Source organism: Bombus bifarius, unplaced genomic scaffold (genome assembly GCF_011952205.1).
Source record: "Bombus bifarius isolate JDL3187 unplaced genomic scaffold, Bbif_JDL3187 scf7180000007970, whole genome shotgun sequence".
NCBI classification, from domain to species: Eukaryota; Metazoa; Arthropoda; class Insecta; order Hymenoptera; family Apidae; genus Bombus; species Bombus bifarius.
The window spans coordinates 3,430,590-3,445,718 of record NW_022884356.1 but is presented as its reverse complement, the minus strand read 5'-3'; the positions used below and the strand labels follow the sequence as shown (position 1 = coordinate 3,445,718).

Below are 15,129 nucleotides of genomic sequence, written 5' to 3'. Positions count from 1 at the left end.
ATGTATTTATGTTTACACCTTCATGAATTTAATACATTTTAACGCAAAACGTAACTCTCACGAGAATCTCCTTTTAACAAAATTTCAGTTTGCATAGAAATAATTCAAGTATAAAGAGTAGTAATTAACGCAGTCGTACGTAAATTACTGCAAAAAAAAATTGAAATACAACGTAATATCGAAAGAATGGAAGCGTCCATTAAAGGAAAAAAAAAGAGAACGTTTTATAAACTGTAAAGCTGGCAGAATGTTAATAAGAAGGGTAAGCTGGCGAGTGGTTCGAAGTTTCGAAGCGTCAAAGGCCGAAGATCCTGAGACAGCCAAGTTTAAAGGCCTTAAATTATTGGAACCTCGAAGTGTCAAAACTTCGGGGCTTGCTAATTTCGTGCCTCCTAAACCTTGTATCTTACGATGCTCCTTTATACGAAGCCAGCCAACAACTTCTGCCGTTGCTGGAATCCCATACTTTCCGAAAGATAAGAAATTCGAATACAGAGGAAAGCCGCGACACGAATTTCGTTAAACGAAAATGATAGCGAAGATGAGAATCAAATATTGCGAAACTATCGAAGAATTTTTATCTGGCAAGGCATCTAGGTCATAAATAATTAATTGTTTATGCGACGAATCTACGCTGAATTGAGATTTTAATACACGTATTACCTCCTGTTTGAGGAATAATAATAAAAGCAACGTAATAAATAAATTTACCTTGAGAGATCGTCGCGAAGCAATTTGAAATCCATTCTCACGTACACTGAAATTTACTTTTACTCAATGTGGGCAAACATTGCGACACTGGCACAACGAAAGTCGAAAGATCACACGATACATGTGCATACGTGAACAAAAAAAAAAAAGAAAAAAAAAGAAGAAGAAAATAACGCGATTAATGGTACTAAGTGATTCGCTGTCAAGAGCCGACTAACCAAAGAGCATCCAATTTGCAAAGGTTAAAGGTATCTGCGCAAGAATTCACAGGGGTAGGGGACGTTTCAATGAAATCCTGATAACAACAAGCCGAAAGCCACGTACTGTTGGTGTTTCTGCTTTTTCTAAACGTTATGTATCTAACTGTAACGTTCGACTACGCGACAGGATGACGTTTCAAATCTTTGTTGCTTTGTCTCTTACTACGAATAAGTACGCAGACGTCGCGTAGAGGAGATATTTTTCAATGAAGTTGGTTTTCAGTGGAGTTTTAGTTTTTGCGAATTTTCGGTATTTTTTATGACTAAGTTCGTATCGTTAGTGGATTTTCTTGTAGTTATTTTGAAAACAGAATATGTTTGTTATAGATTAACTCTTTACTCTTAACAATTAATAGAAAATAATTTTCTCAAAGGCCAAAAAAAAAAGTTAAAATTAAAAAGATTTGATAGAATTAAATAGATTTCGAATGAACGTAAGATTTCTATATTTGTAACTTTCGCTTGAGCGCTTCGATCTGTCTTTTATTCAAATATTACGAATATTTACTTCGTAATGTTTATTAAAACAGATCTCCCTGATAACTGAAAAGTGCCAAACACGCGATTACTTTCAATTTGTATTAAATTGGAATGAATTTTTTAACAGTTCGCATAAGCATTTGCATAATGAGGTAACTCTATCCCGTGTTATTGAATACTCTTGAATATTTCTTCGCATTCCTGGAAAGGTAAATGCATATATACATTACCGGGTCCATTCAATGTCTTGTAAAGTGCTTTAACTGAAAGGCTCAATAATGATTATATCTTGCAATTATCGGCTAGAATAGTAGGTAATTTGTATGAAAAAAAAACTGTACATTGTAATGTAACGACAATAATTGAAAATAATAAGATAAATGGCTCGTTAGCGCATCATTCAATTCGTTACAAACGATGTCGTATTATCAATCAAAATGTGTGTCTATCTTAATAAATGAACTTGATTTTCTTTCTTTATACTACATTATATCCTCCGTCAAAAATCTTTTATAAGAATACTTTATTGACATTCTTTGTAATTGCAATAAATACAGATACTCTGTAGAAAAAGGTTATTTTCATGAAAATCAAATGTTGGAAAATTTTCCCGCAAAATTACTGCGTCTTGTACCGAAAACATTAACGATAAAAGCTCTTTTACGATAGTTTTATATTAAACAAATATATAAACAAACTGATAAACAAATATATTATTAAACGATATTACACGAAGCACATAGAACCAAAGGAATGCAAGTGACATTTGTGAAATTTTTGAATCAACAACAGAAATGGTTAATTTAATCGTTAAGCGTCATGTTGTAAATAATTCAAGCAATCCAACGTTGCGTAAAAGTACCGTTTAAAGGCTAAAAAAATTGACTGCCAAGTCCTTACTATAGTCAAGCACCGAGTATATAACTTAATTTTCGCAGAGACTCTACCCTTTGGGATTGTTTTAACGTCTGAATTTCAAGATCAATTTGCTCGATATCAGAAAAATGTCACAGCATCCCTTTGGTTCCAGGTGTCTCATATATCATTTACTTAAATAAAAATAATTCTTAAAATAGACGTACAAAGACTCCCCCATATGTGACGGTAAATCCAACCACAACCACAAACAAAAAAGCTGTAGGAATCAGAATCGTAGCTCTCCTTTTCATTCAGGCGATCAACGAGGCCAATCCCTCGAAGCCCTCGTTCCTCTACATCCGACAACCTTCGGAGATAGCATCGAACAGGGTGTCCGAAAGAAAGTCAATTAATAATCTCATTCAGAGGTAACGCGGAGGAGGAAGCTAAAGGAAGATGAAGCAAAATAGCACGAGGGTGAAAGAGGGACAAACCGATGCGACCGGCGAAAAACGAAACCCTTGCATACCACGCCAGCTCACGGAAGATTAAGATAATTCCTGGCGAACGATGGCACGCTGGACGAGTAACACCAAGTTGTTTCCAGGCAGCCAGTGTGAACCGAACGTAAAACGAAAGAGATACAAAGTGAACTTGTCCAGTTCCCCCTTACGTTAGCCGTTCCACCAACACGCGTACACGCACGTAGACGACCGTCTTACGAGACGACCGGCCATTAGCATCGTGGAATCCTACTAATTATCGTAAATGTTAAGTGGATCTTAGGCGTTTGATACGGCCGAATGCGGACCGCGTGGAAATCTACGACACACATTCGGAACTCTAATGGGACCAGTTTCACGATTTCTTTCGTGATACGTCTATCCCGCGACGAGATACGCTCTCGTCTCGTAACTCTGTCTGCGATTAACACTATCCCCGCGAAATTTTGCGTTCGCTAGCCAGCGCGTGCTCTTCTCGGCCGCTTATTAGCATCTCCGCGCCTTCCAACTAGCGATGGGATCAAATTCAACGTGTGATAAATCCGAATCAAATCCGATACCCAAGGTTCACTTCATAGGGTTCGTACACTTACTCGTAACACATAATAGTTTGTTCTTTGTACCTGAATGTTTCGAAAATCTATCTACGTCTATTTATTTATTTCGATATTAGAATGAATCGATATTCTTACAAGCCCTAGTCGAATCACGAGAGTCAAAGAAGTATTATATATGCCTCTGCAAGGCGAATATGATCAATTATTAACCAAGTATAGTATAACTAGATTGTACAGGAAATTACTATAGTGGAATAGAGAATTTCTGTCGAGATGCTCGTGAAGTTTTCAATCTATTCGACCAATGGTTGATTATATTTAAGAGTACCAGAGTACCTTCCTTTTTTTTCTCGAAATATTTATACAGGATTCGTATTTAGTTGGCCAATATGCTTGCGACATACTTGAATCCATCGCTACTTCCAATACTAACGAGATTACACGTTCAACGATTCTGTTTTTGCACAACCGGAGTTGGGTTCTTGCCCGATGGTTTTATTTGTATTTTACCTTTTATGCTCGACTTTTGTAATACATTTGGGTAATTCAATCGTACAGCAATGGATTTATTATTTTTAGCGTTATATGTAACAAATATTTGAGATAACTAAAATTCGTAATTAATGTATCGCGAAAGAAATCGCAGCTTCTATAACAGCGGAAACTACTAAGTGTAATTAATTTCTCGTTTAATTAAACAAGTCGTTATGTATCGCGTTGAAACACCGAGAAAACGATCGATCATTAGCAACTTTTTTAGTTTAATATCCATGCGACATGACGCATATAATCAATTTTCCACCTTATGGCCTATTAAAAAACCACGCATAATTTAAAAATGCCAAGTATCATCGCAGCTAAGGAACCTTAAATGCGATCTAATCATGAAAATAGGAGATTATCTTTTGAAACACAATAGTGTGAAAAGGTCTTATACGATCTACCAAACGGAAATGTTTTGTTCTTATGAATGAATCTTAGGATACATTGTATTATTCTCATTACCGTTATATCTTACCAATTAATTTAGAACCCTAACATAATTAACATTCGGTGACCCTCTTTTGATTACTCAACAGCTACATTTCTTTTCGAATAATCTCTTACCTTGTCGAATAATTTCTTGAAAAATTCATATATCCAAATAATTTTTCTTGCTTTCAATCATAATTTTCCTGACACTTTAAAGAACTGGCTTCCTTTGTTCTTTTATTTTTAAACTTTCAAAACAATAATTCTTGGTCTATTTTCTGATACAAATCTACAAATTTTATAAATTCGACGAAACAAAATCGAGCTCTTCCAGCATCTATAAAATTTCCTCCAAATGTTATATTTTTCTCTGCAATTTTTATGAATAATTATACTTATATCCGGAAATCTTTCGTAAACTTTCATGAACTTCGCAGATGAACTTGTGCGTTCGAAAAATTGTAGTCGGAAGGAATTTCTATATACTGTGATTAAACCGAGATGCAATTTAAAGAAACACGCCTGAAATTTTAGTCGCAGAACGCATATTAACGAAGTAGGACGTCGTTGAATGGCGAAGACGAGGAAGAATTCAGAACGCTAATGACCTCTGGGTAATATCACCTCTGTAGATCTCAATGTTTTACGGTAATTGACTCATTGACTCACTGGGCGAGATAAAACGGGGAATGCCGTAATATTTGCGGATCGCGCAGGAAAAATGACGCGTTACATATCGTCGTCAGCGAATTAACATTCATCGATATTTCGCGGAATAAGAATTGACATGAAAGCAAGCGGCTAAGCAACTTACGAAACGGAAAACCCGCTTGTTATTACGATGCACAGCGATATATATATCGCATAAAATGAATTTCTCCGAGCTTATCGTAAGACATATCAAAACATTAAGGACCAAGACCTATCAAGACTCGAGATTCAAGTTTTATCGAGACTTTTAAAAGTTTTTAATATCCGATCGTGCTCGAACTGGAATATGCAAAAATATATAAAGTAACCAAAGTAATAGTACACATTATACAATTTATTCGGATGAAACAAATTTCTGTTAACGTTCTATCTTTTTATTTGTGTTCGTAAGAATATGAATTTGCATAAACATCCGTAGTTTACAAAATGACCGATACTCTACGTATTCGATGAGATTCGAACTTTTTCACAGCACATCGCTACCAGTAACCAGTAACAAAGTGACAAAAATAATTCGCATCGACAGATCGAAATAAGACGATCGGTCATGGAAGAGGTACGTACGCGTAGACAGGAATAGCAAAGATCGAAGAGAAACGATTCGAATGGTTCACCGTTCCAACCTTGGAGAACTGGAAGCACGACCTTGATGTAGCAATTGCGCAACCATTCCTCGAAGAGGTCATCGGCTACGTACGATCGTCGATCACGAGGCATTCTAAATCCCATTCACGTGCGATCGACGAGACTCCGTCGTGTCGCTAGATCTTTCGCGGCCGTTCGTGATCGTGGAATTCTCGAGGCGACGTCCTGGCCTACCTCGCCGTGAGATCTGGTTTCTGGTTTAGCACCTGGTTACCGCATTTAATTAACCTGGACATTATCGGGCGTGCGCGCAAACCGACATCCCATTGCATCGTACGACGCGAGTTCATCGTGTTACTCTGTTTATCTTGGTCAGCTATTTTTGTGCTATCGAGAAAGCTCTAATTAACGATAACGTGATTTTTTTAGGATCTCGTGGTTCGCAAGGTCCACTTTTGATCACGTTATGGTGTCTTCGTACGGATGTTTTCAGTTGATGGGGGAACAGAGTTCACAAGTTTTTGATTAGTCAAGAGTTATGTAAATCATTTCAAATTACACGTGCAAAACACGTAGCTACATAATTAGATAGATTTAAATTTTACTGCTTATTCCACATCCTTATAAAATTATTTATGCGAAAAATATGTAGAATGTTCCTTATAGGCTACTAGCAATGAAACTGTAAAAACTTTCGAAAGGTATGCATGATTAAATTTGTATGGACAGCTGTATAACATTTGAATACTATGTCTAGCTTCTATCGAAATTCCTATAAAGAGTATATAACATTTTTCTAAAAATTATATGAATCCATTTCTAGCCTGAAGTCTTAAGAGAAATCTAAATATTTGGTTTTACACAAACTTCAACGATTTTCCTTTTCTGATTACATATTCTGTATTTAAATTTCTCCTGTGGAAAAATGATATTTATGAAAAATCAATAAATCATAAAATCATGGAGATATTACAAGCGCTGAATTTGTTGGAATTTATTACAAGGTAAAAAGCAAAAAGTTCGTAGAAACGAAGACACTTGAACATTGTTTCAAGAATCCTCGATGGTCGATTCAATTAAACGTTCTAATCTCGTTACGGAACTCACGGTTCTGGTATTATGATATCAGCGGTTGTTACAGATAAGATAGACATTGTTGAACGATGTCGATGGATTATGTTTATAAGCGATACATATTGTGAAAGAGCATGAAATAGATTAATGATGATTTGTATCGAACATTATCTTAATCTTATTTCTTATTTTTTGTTCGTTTAAATGTCACGTCTAGCATTTCAGATTAAAGTTGCAGTTTCAGTTTCATTTTTTATCTAATATCTCCAAGCACATCCTTTTACGCATTTTTTTTCATACTTGGCGCTTAGTAGATAAAGTAAAACAAGTGATTTGATAACTTTAAACGTCTAAATCATTGCGGAACCGAGGCTCTGAATTGAGAATTTTTTCTATAAGATCGCAAGATTATTTTTTTATCACTTACGATATCCAAATTTTATAACGTTTCTCACCGATATATTCGTAAATCATGAAAATACTCTTCTAGATCATTTTCTAACGTTCATAAAGACTACAAGGAAAAATAATACGAAAGAATGCACCCTAAATAGGAGAAGGCGTATCAACAATTGATCTCACGTTTTAATCGCGAAATAAGACATTGAAATATCAATTATCGAATCAAAGATGTTGCAATTTTCCTGTAAGCATACCTTCGCGCTAAAATAAGACGAGAAAATGTAAAAGGTCAAAGTAATGTACATTAATTCGCTGGTATTATTGCAAATTCCATCGAGTGTCTCTCCAGATGCGTTAGTCACGAATTTAAGTATATTAAGGCGAAAAACCTGTGGTGCTTTAAGGTCGACGACCTGCGAAACCGGTGCGTATTTCTGTTATTACTCTGTCAAACCACGCTCGCCCACGTAGTTGGACCAGAAAAACTTTCATTAAATACCGCTCGTCTCGTTCTACGAACTATCTTCCCTTAATTTCTTTTTCTTTCCTGCTTGTTTTATCGACTTTCGTGACATTTACATCGTTTGATTTGTAGCCACACATTAGTCGAACTGTAGTAAATTTTTTGGTAACAATATCAGATTTCATATCGTTAAAATGCATGTTCCTCTTCTTACGCGATACGAATTTCATTTAAAAAGCAATTGTACAAATAAAACGATCGCTTTAAAAAATAATTATTAAACGTAAAAAGATTCAAATACTTAAAAGGAAGGAACAAAAAGGTTCAAATACTCTTTTACCTACGATTTGTCAATCTAAATAATTAGAAAAGTCCATAACGAATTGATACCTTCGCTAGTTATTTCACGACCATGACCACGATTTAACGATGACACGGCAATCGTGAAGAAAATGACGAAGAATGGCGGCGAACTGTTCATAAATCGCTTTATTATTTTCTAACGGGAATGGAATGGAATAAAAGAGTATTGTTTTTCTGATTGCTTATGAATAATTGTAACATTATGTAACGACATAATCAGCCGCTGATTATACAACAGCACCACACGACCACGATGAAGTACTACTTATACGATTCTTAGTAATAAGTACAGAGTCGAGTGCATTAATCATAAGGATATAATAAACTCGTTCTGAGGACCATAATCAAGAAATGTATGACACATCCGTTTCTTCTGATCTAAACCGTCATTGAATGGGCTGTGTTATCGGCGAATCTGATTAACGATTGATAGAAAAAACTTCTGAGAAAGTCATTCGTTTTTGTCAGTAAAACTTTTGTCTAACAACTAATTTCCAACGACATTGTTACCATTTCCATGACGAATCCTAAATGAATGCCTTTGCGTCTACCTTTTCATTTAGATCATAAAAGCTTGAAATATATGGTAATTTGATGCCTCTATCTAGAACCGCATGTATAATTTGGCAGTAATTTATTACTTATTTTTTTTAAATTACTCTTTAATTTATTTATATATATATATATAAATATATGCGCACGCGTGTGTGTGTGTGTTTATTTTATAGCAGATTATTTTCCCCTCCTCGCGAAAAAAAAGGTAGTAATTTTATGAAAATTCTAAAATCATCTTCCAGGATAAATTTCTATAATTAAAAAGCAACGGTAATCATGCTTCATATATTATCTATTATAACTGACACAAATAAATTTGAAGAATTCTCCTTTTTTCAAAATTATTGATAATTAGCCTTTGTAATTGTACTCGATGTATTAAATTAATTACAGGAGGCTATGGAAAAATGTTAACTAGATTTCTAAGGGCAATTTTATATATCGTCAGAAAAAATGATAAATCGCAGAAACTAGCGGTAAATCTACGTTTCCTGAGATATTACTTAAACAGAACGACTTACGTTTATCGTCGGCACAATATAATGGCCAGTTGTCTGGTTAAAGATCCAGAAAAATAAACTTTTTTACATAGAGACGCGAACGACGATGATCTATTGGTATCTCAGAAACCAGAAAGATCAACGAAATATCGAGGTCAACGTGTACGAAAGAAAGTATTACAAAATTCATTGAATCAGCTGTACAAACGGTACGACGCTTTTACGCTGAAATTAAGACATGCAGACACAACAAAGAATAAACAATACTTCGTTAAATCAACGTATACTGCAAACAGGCAATAATAATGTCAGACCGAGCTTACGCAATATCTTGATTCAACAAACCCAAAGAAAATTAAGTTAAATATTCCGTTCCGTGTCTCTCGATATTTTTGGACGATCGCAAAATTTCCATTCGCCTTACGAACACTTGATAATCTTATAATTCTTTTATAATTATTTCGTGGACATTCCTAATCGATTTACACTCCTCCTTAAAAATTAATTCGAAAATTAAATTATAATCATTTTCTGAATTATTTCGTCAAAAAATTTGTCCTTCAAAAATATAGAACAAAGCACTGGTATTAATTGAACTGTTTGATAATTTACAAGATTTATTTACAACCCGCGTTACTTTAATCTACGTTAACCTTTAATTTTCGAATTATTAATTTTATAAAAATATTCGTTACAAGAACGCATTAAATTGGCAGAGATGAAGAATGACTAGTAAAAAGTGTTCGACGACGAAAGAAAAATAGCAAATGAAAACGAATGGATCGCAATGGGGAGGAAAATTACTAACCACTAGCAAGAAGAAAACTGCAGGGTTGGAAATTAGAAGGGAGCCATGGGCCGCAAAGTTATGGGGTCTGTAAGCCCCCTTTTCTGACTCAGCCCTTCAATTGACGAGCTGCGGGTCATTTTGAATCGGCTAGACTATTCTTAGATTAAATTTAACACAAGCCTCAAAATGCAGCTTCTATTGTTCCCAGCAGAATCGTTGTTTTCGACGAGAAATATTTCGAAGAGTGAAACAGAATTTGTTAGTTTATTTGTAAATTATGAGATAAATTTGAACATAAGGCGGAAGTAATATAGTTAATATTCAAAGAGCAAGATGAATAATTTATTTAGTAATTCTTCGTCTCTGTCCCCCTCGATAATAAAACTTTGAAACTCTTAGTCCCACTTTAATCAAAAAATTAAATGCCGTAGTAGCGTTTCCTTTCAGACACTCAAACACATCGATATTTTCGCCACAGAAATAGCGATCAGAAATTACAATTTCTATATATTATATGCAAATATGATAGAAATTTGATTGTTCGCAAAGCTTCCTTTCTCAGAATCAACAAAAAATTTATTCAACGATTTCGATTCGTTTCATAAAGACGATACATCGCAATAATATTAATTCGCAATAAAATAGTGGAAACTAAATCTTATTTCATATATTTTATATACTTTTTATTACTTTATTAAATCAGATCCTTCCAGAAATAAATAAATTGATATAAAGAAGATCTCGTTTCACAATTTTAATACAGGATAACGTTTTATGTCGTAAAATTGTAATTCTGGTTGCGAAAAGACCTGAATATAAAAGAACGATTGGAAAATTTATATCCAATCGATTTCTGTCAATAACGATAGAGATACAGAAACGAAAAAATATAATTTTCTCGAGGATAACAGCGAATATAGCGCGGCAATCTAATGAAACATCGGTCGTGAGCCTGCTCAAGGGCTACGTCGACAAAAGGAGCCCCGTAAATTTCGCGTCATCACCTCGTGGATTTAAAACCGGTTGTTCAAGTGCCTTGTACGTACGTGACCAGCTGTAACTCACGATTTTTACCGCAATTTTCGTATCGTTCATAATAAACCAGACGCGATTATCGCTATAAGCCGTGAACACGATGAATCCCCCCTTAAGCGTAAATTATTTATTAAATACCGTATCGAATGCAACTCGAGCATCGATATAAAACATTATACATGAAAGAAGACATCAAATATCATCGTATTTGTACAGTTTCAACTTAGAGAATCTATTATCGCGCTTACTATTGAAACATTATGTGCTAAATCACTTTTATCGATTTCGTATATTTTATGTAGGTAAAGTAGCACGCTGCATAGCACTAATGTGGCACGATTAATGAGATTTCGATGTAAATAGGAAGAATTAGTACGAGTTAGTAGTAGTTAGGAACATTTTCATAATTTTAGAAAAGGTCGAGTGAAAATGCGTCATTCTGCTCTTCTAAAGAGTCGAGAGTCTGACTCGTAACGATCGTTCACCTCGAATCTATACTTATCATTATTATTATTCTAGCGAAATAATTATATCTTCAGGATCTTCATACACGATTAAACCAACGCTGTTATCGCAAATTTTACAAGTCATAAATTACCAATTACGTAGCAGTCTTAAGAAATTGATTTTGAAAGAAACAAACATAGATCTATAATAATATTGTCATTAAGACCTAGATACTAACTTACGTGTCACGAAACTACAAAAAGATAGTCGAATAATCCATGCTATTTTTTCTGTATTGCTATTGCCAAGTTAATGACGATATTATACATCTAAGGATAAATTTTCCTAAAATTTCACCAGGAAATCTTGAAATAATCTGATACAACAACGTTGGTGGCTATGTTTCGACTTTTCATCACGTTTCAGTGCACGAAAATTCAACGAATATCGAGTGAAACAAAAATCGAGTTGAAAAGCATGTAGAATCGATTGTAACGAAAAGTTCCCGAGCCCTTGAACTAAAGATAGAAAATTCGATTAACGCTTTCATGTTCGACAAATTCTGCTTTCCGTAATTTGAGGCGCCATTCTCACGGACAAGAACGGAAGTTTTTCATGCTCAGCACGCAGCCGTTTCTCCAGCCGAAACGACGAAAACTATTTTGAATTCAAGGACCGCGGTCCGTTGCCTTCCACGGGTCACTGTCGTGATAAACTATCAACAAACGTCGTAGAGCATCGGTGGTCTAAAAAAAAAGAGGAAGTAGGAAAAGAGAGAACAGAGAACCAGTTTGAAATTCCTTGACCATCGACACGATCTTTTTGGAGTAGAGATTCTATCCGGTTCTAATTAATGAAATTTCTCCGGGCGAGACGCAACAGTGGCAGCCTGTGATTGTTGATTATTATTTAGAACAAAATAATTATACAGACTCAGCTGTTTGAATCATTTTTAGATCATATGCTTAAGAATGATTCTTTTGATCACGTATTCCACGAAAATTTGAAGCTATGCAATTCTTTCAACGGATAAACTGTCACACAGATAAGCCAGATATCTTGAATTTTTAATTAGGCAATGGCAAATGAAGTGCGATTGTACGTTAATTACGTCAGTAACTTTGTAAAAAAAACCTGTAGATATAGTTAAACAATTTATAATATTATGTATGTACATAGAAATATAGTATTGATACATTAGTATAAATCATAATAAAATTTGACCATGAAAATTTGTCTGTTTTAATATAATTTAAGACAACTACCTCGCGCAATTCAAACAAGCCATTGACTTCATTTACCACCGTGTCGTCAAACACTTCATTAGCACAATAACAGAAACACTCCATTACAACCAAATGCACATTAATCCCAATTAAACCCTTCAAAACGATCAACGGCGACCCCTTGTCCATTAATAAACACATCTCACAAAGACGAGAGAAAGAACACAAAGTACAACGAGCGTAAATACCTGAAAATTATAATTAGTAAATACTTTTTTTCCAAATGATGAAACAAAGGCAAAATGTACGAGAGATGTTAAAAGTGTAAGTGGTTAGCATTGAACGCTAACTGCAATCGCAGACGCGACCTCTATCGATATCGATCGGACGACAGATTGCACAAACCAATTTCTCAACCGAGAGACAAGAAATCCGGGCGAACGCGCGGCAATCGTTAAATGTCCCCATGGTTTGTAAGAGAAAAAAGAAAAGAAAGGGAACCCGTGGCAATGCAACGTTTCGCAATTTGTAACTGAGGTACTATTAAATTCCTAAACGAATGCTATAACCGTTAACAATTAAATAACCGGCCGTTTACGCTATTACAGAAATTGCAAACCACTCGTTGCGTGCATATCGCTTTGCTTGAACAACGAAAAAGATTGTTGCAGCGTGCGCCGGTAAGAAAAGAGAGTTCCGTGGAAACGTTCACTTTCTTCACAGTGAAAAGACCTAAATGGGACTAGGTCAAGATAGGTCACTAATTTCGACATTCACGGCAGTTCATTATTTGCAATGGAAAATGTGAGAGTTGAATATTTTCGAGTATCGTTTCTATTAATTTTATTATTGTTATTTTCTATCTTCTGAATGATCAAAGGTAAAATCTAATTTTCCTTTTAGCGTGACAGAATTTTTGAAGTTTGCTAAAAATATAAAATAAGTTGTTAACAACGCACAGAGTTTTACACAGTTTGAGTGTACGGAAAATGGCGATGGCTAATATGTAATAACAGTTTGATTTCGTTAAGATAAAACGCTTTTTTCTCTGCCATTCCTTCTTTTTTTTCTTTTTTGTACATACATACAAGAGGCAGAAAAATTATTTGCTTCACATCGACATCTTACATGAATCCATTGAACTTCGAATAGAGTGATTCGAGCCCGCATTGTTCATGATTCGCTGGCTTAATCTATCCCACGAGTCTAATAGATCGCAAATTACATCGTGGCCTTTGTTGAATAACGAACTAAAGTTCTGAAGTCTTGAGGAAAGAATGGAAACACTCTTATTTCCATGGAGCAAATAGTGCACCGATTTTTCGTAACGATCGATGTAAGGGAGAGTGAGCTATCGATCTAATTAATCAAATGAATTTTTTTGTAAAAGCATGCTCCTTTAAGCAACTTTTATTCCCAAAATGATAGAGTTGAATGCTCGCTCGGTACATGTGCACTCGCGTTAATGTAGGAAGCAAAGTTTGAATCACAGATTTAACTCAAGTACGCCTGCCCTAGAATATGTAAAATAATGTATTAAATCCGTGAGGTTGGAGTCGTTACGCGGAATTTCGTAAGAGAAGCGTATTTCATTACACTTGCATTACGTCATTCCTTAGTTACGATGGGTAGCACTGTAGAAATGCGAAACGATTTTTCTGTAAATATCCAATTTACATTTCTTCGCGAAGCTATGTTAATTTAATAACAATGATATACATAGCAATAAATAATTAAAACGTATATGAGTTAATGAAAAATTAATAAGAATATTCATGTAATCAAAAATTAGTGAAACGATGTTACGTATAAATGTTAGAATATTACGTGAACAGCATTGTACGAATAATGTCCTACTTTGTGCCACCATTATTTCCTTCATTTCCTTCCTATGAGCGCTTTAAATCAATGGAACGTCAGACTCTCTATCAACGAGAAAATCTCAATGAAGCAGCTCGCGTGTGAAAGTTTTAACGAAGTCACGGTGAGAAGCAGTATACACCGGCGGACACAGTAGGAAATGGAATACAAGGTTTCCAGTGTAACAATAACTACTCTGACAAACGCGACGTGTAGATACGTATACTAATTTATCATTCCTTTTAACATTTTGCTCCTGAGACGTAATTAACCAGCTGATCCTTTAAACAATAAAATCAACTGCTCTTCGTGCATTCGTATATTTCAATCATTATAACGATCGCCATATAATGCACTTACCGCCACGTTTTTAACACTCTGTGCATTCTATGCACTTCTGCACAAAATTTCTAAAAAATGCATAAAAATCTGCAAGTCTAAATAAATATTAGCAATTCCTAAACAGTTCGCAAACTTCCACGTAAATCTAAACTTTCCAAAATTCCACACCTATAATCCGATCGTGTCGCCTAAAACGAATAATTTCAAAGAACTCGTGCGCTCATTCGAATTCCTACGTGACCTGACACGACGCGATATTAAGATTCAATGGGCCAAATGCTCGGCCAAAGACACACCGGTGGGACTTTGGAGCAGAACTCGTACAGCACTCGGTTCATCGACTTCTCCGCATCGCGTAACGTCCCATCGATTCGTCCCTGAGAACCAGCCAACCAGAAGGTTCCTCTGTTCATCGGCAGCTCGAAAATCACTCCG

At 35.2% G+C, this 15,129-nt stretch overlaps 1 protein-coding gene across 3 annotated transcripts in view; it reads right to left on the bottom strand.

Annotated features, from left to right (window-relative positions):
* LOC117212308 (tRNA dimethylallyltransferase) overlaps positions 1 to 15,129 on the bottom strand; it is a 117,049-nt gene that overhangs the window by 96,114 nt on the left and 5,806 nt on the right. The window contains exon 1 of one of the 3 annotated variants that reach the window (XM_033457029.1): positions 712 to 924. The exons of the other annotated variants lie outside the window; for them this stretch is intronic. The gene's annotated coding sequence lies outside the window, so the exon portion shown is untranslated. Of the gene's footprint in view, positions 1 to 711; positions 925 to 15,129 lie in introns of those variants that run through there. 3 annotated transcript variants of the gene reach the window in all.